Source organism: Caretta caretta, chromosome 2, assembly GCF_965140235.1.
Source record: "Caretta caretta isolate rCarCar2 chromosome 2, rCarCar1.hap1, whole genome shotgun sequence".
NCBI classification, from domain to species: Eukaryota; Metazoa; Chordata; order Testudines; family Cheloniidae; genus Caretta; species Caretta caretta.
In genome coordinates this window covers 244,096,329-244,102,328 of record NC_134207.1, presented here as the reverse complement: position 1 = coordinate 244,102,328, position 6,000 = coordinate 244,096,329, and positions in this window count along the sequence as shown.

The following is a 6,000-nucleotide window of genomic DNA, read 5'->3' as shown; positions in this document are numbered from 1 at the left end:
AGGGATGGTGTCCCTAGCTTCTGTTTGCCAGAAGCTGGGAATATGCAACCGGAGATGGATTACTCGATTACCTATTCTGCTCATTCCCTCTGGGGCACCTGGCATTGGCCATTGCCAGAAGACAGGATATTGGGCTAGATGGACCTTTGGTCTGACCCAGGATGGCCATTCTTATGTTCTTAATGCCTGCCACCTTGGAGTGAACCACACATTTGATTGCCTCAAAAACTTCCGCCAACACTTTACCTATAGTAGACTTTCCAACATCAAACTAGTTTGCAACGTACCTGTAGCATTCTGGAGTAGCTAGCTTCCAGATGGCTATAGGAACCCACTCCTGGACCAGCAAGAGTGGCCTCATGAGTGTGACTGTGTGTGCCTCATGAGTCTGACACTGGAGGTTAGGGGCAAGCTTCTCCCAAAGTGCTAGACATGTGGCTTTCTTCGTGTGAAAGTTCTAGACCCAGTGCTGGTCATCCCAGGTCTGCATGACAGTAGGATCCCACCAGTCTGTGCTTGTGACCGTGGGCCAGAAGTGCCAGTCTATGAACGGGGCATCAGCTGCTATAGCAAGTGTCATAAGCAGCAGCATCCAGTGAGAGTATGCCTGCTGGGGTATTTCTCCTCCTCCTCCTGCTCCATCATGAGCTGTGTCAGGAGCCTTTGATGCAGAGGTGATGCATGGGGGGCATGCTGGGTAACATGCTCCCTCCCACCCCTGCCCAGCAGCGATGAGGCAGTGGCTCCCCCTGGTGGCGGCACTCACTGTGTGTCTGTGCAGCGCAGGGCGGAAGGAAGCAGCAGGACTGCTGACTGCAGGCTGAGCTCCCTGCCCCAGTGCCCCACTACATGGGGATGCTTCTCCTTCCCTGCTGCTGGAGTCCCACGGTTTCCTGCTGCCTGCTCTGCAGACCACCCGTCCACAGAGGTGAGTCAGGGTTGCATCTTGAAGATCAGGAAAAGGAGCTGCAATGTGGTGCTCAGCACCAAATGGGTCAGATGGAACCCCACCCAGCCTGAGAGACCAGGACTGAGTGAGGTGAGCAGGCTGAGGTGGGAGAGTGGGAGTGGGATAGTAGACCCTGATGATGATGCTTCAGTGCATTCAAACAGGAGCAGCCTCCAGTGTGCCTATCAAGGTAGAAGGCAATTTGGGGGTGTCATATTCCCCCCCATCCAACAAAAAGTGACTAATCATTCTCCAACTTTTTGTCAGCAGAGATGATCCAGCCCCCAGCAGCATCCCACCCTGCACCACCCACCCTGATGGAGCATGGCGGACTGTGCATCCTAACTGTGCTGCCCCTTTCGTTGGTCTTGCTTTGAACACTTGCTCAATTGACTGAGGATCGTTCAGGGAGGCCTGCAAGTTCTGCAAGGGCTGGCAGCCACAGAACAGGGAGCAGGAGGAGGTAGTTGCTAGTGTCTGTTGTCTAGGTACAGATCACGTTTCAGGAGGTGGAGGGAGTGGCCACATGTGGGGTGGTCATGTGCCTCCACAGAACCTTTCAGTTGTGCTCCCCCCACACAAACACACACACACACACACTCTCCACAGCTACATGTCACCTCTGCTTTGAGGTCAGAAAATGCTGCTTAAATGTCCACCAACATCTCATGTAGCTCTGCCTATTTCCTGACACAAGAGTGAAAGCAAAAGCCAGAGAAGTTCTTGAAAAAGTTCCTCCTCCATGTTGCTGGCTCTGGTAGCTGGGAGCACACAGACCAAAAAGACTTCTTGGCAGGCTGGGTTGGCGAACTGTTCAAATTTCTTGTAACATGTAAAGTGGACAGTCAAGGGACACCACAGTCAAAGGACTAAAGCAGCCACATTTTGGGAGCGTGCTAGAGAGTCTGAGTTTCACTCAGATTTGTGTGTTTCAGTGTGGACCCTGAAGCCTCAGGTTCCAGCCTGCATTAGAAAAACCTTAACATAGGGTTAACAATCAGTGTAGATGCTCAAGCCCTGAGTTCTCTAACTCAACGTCAGCTGACTCAAGTCCCACTAACCCTGGGCTTACACTACAGTGTAGACATACTCGAAGACCAGAGAAAGTCCAAGCCAGTGCAGCTTATTCATTAAGAGGTTCAGAAGAAAGCCTAAATTATACCAGCTAAGACTCAGGACCTTCTTAGACTCACTTGTGCTTACCTGTGCATTTGCCCCACTATGAAGAGGCAGTGAAAAGAACCTCTATGAATGTCTGTATAAAAATTATATTACACTAGTGGTCTTCTTGAGTTCAACGGAGCTAGTGACATGCATGTTTTTGGGATCAAAGTCAAAGTGATAAAAGATATTTGTTGGCATCAGTCACCAAAAAAATCCAGTGAATAAGGTCATTTCCATAACACCATAATAACAGAATTAGGGCAACGTGCCCCTAGAATAGCTCTGGGATGAGTTTTCTAACATGAGACCAAAAAGTTTCCAACAGAAGCCCCAAAGGTGATAGCCGATATCATAGCCTTCCTCCAGCAGTTTGCTGTGAATTTTATCTCTGTTTTGTTTTCCAAAGTGGTGAGTCGAAATATTTAATTATCACTTACTGCTCACATTATCTCCATAAGGGGGGGAAACATGTATTGCACCTAACTTATGAGCATACAAGTCACTGAGTAATGTAACACTCGTTTCCATTATGTCCTGCTTATCCTTTGGCAAGGTTTGCTGTTTCATTTCCATTCCCTACCCTCACATTGTCACTATTACACTGCAATTCTGTGGAAGAGTCCATGCAATTTACCCTTTTTGCTTGCTTGCTTTTTCTAACGATCTGATTATCGTAGAATTTCCTTTCATCCTCCTCTGATATAAATGTAGTTTAACCTTCCTCCAGTACTTCTGATTTTGTAACTAGTCTATCAATTGTAAGAAAAGATGGACAAATTTCCCATCTCTCTGATTTACATTGCTCTTGTAACTGTGCAAGAGATTTGAGCTTAGCTTTGTCAACTATACAGCCCAATCCTCTGTATGCTTATTTTTATCCTGCATCTTTTGTGCATTTAGGTATAACATTTGAGATGTAATATTGTAGTCATTACTGAAATATCCCTTGAAAGTACGAGTCATTTTCTCATATCATTTTCAACATTCTGGCAATCCACAGATTATTTCCTACAATTTTCTTTGAGATTTGCATGACCAATAAATGGTAGTTCTTTTAGTGGTAATAAATGCTTATAACCTCGTTCAGTTGAATATATATATATGCAACAAACCACAGCACGTTATTTAAAGAAAATATTAAAGTTCAAGATACGTATATGGTTTGCTTAAGAAGAAACAAAGGGAATATATGTCTATCAGGTTTTAAAAGCCTGAAAGCAGTTCCCCTTTTCTCAAGGTACATTTTTGTGGGTGGTCTTTGGTGTTGCTGGGTTAAAGAGCACTAAAGGTTCCATTGAAACAAAGTTGTCTTTAGTGTTCAGTAGCCTAATTCTTTTTAAATAAAAAAAGACAAATTCATTTGTACATGTGTGGATCCCAGACAGTTTGTTTATTCTCCTAGTCTACCTGTGATCATAAACTCGAGATAAATATTTGCTCTTCCAAGATTAGATTTTAAATACTTGCATTTACTATCAATTAAAACATTGATGACTGGTGCATGGGCTGTTGTATGTCATCACTGACATAACATAATGTAAAGATAAGAGTTAGATAGAAGGAAGTCTGTACTGAGTAAGGATCTGGTCTGTTTCTGGAATGAGCAGTGAATGTGGCAGATATATTTGGATACTTTAGCACTTCTTTAAGCTCAATGCAGTTTGACATTATGAGACTCTCCAAGTATAATTATTTTTCTGTTTTCATTTGCTTTCCAAAAATGCCCTTATTTCACAGCGCTGCACATGTTTACTGAAGAACAAACACACTTTTCTTCTTCCCTTATATGATTTATTGACTATTATACCCTGAACACTTCCAAATTATTTCCAAAGGCCATAAAGTAGCAGGATAAATAGTGAGAAACAAATGTATGATTTAAATGACAGAATTCAGTTGTTGACTCTAAAAACAGAAAATTCAGTATTAATGCTGTATTTCTTTGTGACATTTAAGGTTTTCAGACTAAATGCAAAAAGGTCTTTTTATTTCTCTGTCCTGCATTAGTCCAAAGGGATTAGCTTAATACATAGGGGATATTTATGATGTGAGGAATAAAATAGTCCTTCAGTAGGTCCAAACCTGCAATAGCGCTGCACTTTTGTATTTGCTTTCATGGTCTTGTTGATTAAGTCGATATATGTGAATTTACTGACTCATTGCCTAGAGCAGAATGTGTTTTTACAGTCATCATAATAGCACAGTAAATATTAGGAGATAGTGTTTATATAGTATAGGCCATATCCTCAGCTGGTATAAATCAGCTTAACTCTGTTGACTTCAGTACAGTTACAGTGATGAATACCAGCTGACAATCCAGACGTGTGTGTGTTTGTTTGTATGCGCACACGAACTCACTCTATACATGCAACATATATAGGCCTAAGTTTTCAAAAGTGATTAGTAACTTTGGATGCCTCCATTTTTGATTTCACAAATTGAGACCCCTCATAACCAGACCCCTTTAAGGTATGTCAGTTCGGACACAACAATCACTAGCCATACTTGAAAGTCGAGGCTATAATTTTTATTTTATTTTATTTTATTTTTTTGGCAATAACACTATTCTCAAGAAAGAACAGACATTGCATTTCTTAAGCATTTTATTGATCTTTTCCTTAGTTTCAAATCCACAATTTTTTAACATGCGAATTGAAGGGTATTTGCTTCACAGCTCCAATATACAGAAAGTAGGAATGAGCCAATCACTCAGTACTGAATTCAGTTCAGTTCAGTCCATTGTGGTAGCAGTGCTGGAGTCTGTAGAATAAAGTAAAGGTGAAATCAGATTATATTCATTTTCCCCCACTTCTTCCCACACTTGCGAAACCATAATTTTTAACGTCACCATCTCCAGTTTCCTCATCTTATATCTCTCCTTTCTAAATTCGGCAACCTACCTTATCTTTCTCTCCCATTGCAAAAACCACATTTCCCCCTTCTTAAATCCCTGCATTGGCTCCTCCTCTTCTTCTGTATTAACTTCTCATCCCTTTAAAAGCACCCCACCACCTAATTCCAATCTACATTTATAAACTAATTTCTTCCTGCACTCTATCCCACTAACTATTCTCTACCCAAGATTCTTCACTCATTATTTCCTTCTTCCTTTCTTGACTGTGTGTGTTCTTTCAGAGCCTTACAAATCCATCTCCAGTCTCCTCTTTCAATCATTCCTAAAAAGCTACCAGGTAATATAGTCTCCATGTAATTCAGCTGATGTTCACTTGCATGGACAGAACTGCATGTGTTTGTTATGCCATCAGAAAGTAATCCCTTCAAGGCTAAGTCCCCGTTTTCTATTTTTGATGTGCACGTTCTTATTACTGTGAAGTCAAGTTGGCTGGGAATTTTCTGGGTAAATGTTTTGGGAAACATTTTTCATCAGAAAATTCTGATTTGTTAAAATGGAAAATGTTCTTGGAAAATGGTCTCAGTCAATGAGTCTCCAGATTTAAGAAAAATGTTTTAAGTTTCAAATTGTTTTTTAACAAAGATTCTTTTTTATTTAGTTTGAAATGATTATTCATACCAAATTTTGGTTAATTTATACCAAAAAAGTAACAATATTAAAAGATCAAAACCTAAACAAAATGTTTTGAAATTGTCAAATGGAAACATTTTGATTGACCCACTCCAACTTTTTATTCTTATTCGTTCACAAAAATGTTTGAGATTTTGACTATGCTATAGGAAAAAAAATTCAAAATCTCAAAAATTCTCATAGGAGGGAAAACAGCTTCCTGGCCAGCTCTAATATATATCACCATAAATACAACCCTTTTTAATCCTGATGTTGAGTCTTTGATCCATTGCTTGCTTTTGAAACCATTGACCTTTTCATACCATTTTGTTGTTGAAGTTGCAGATGTTAGCAGGGATAGGTG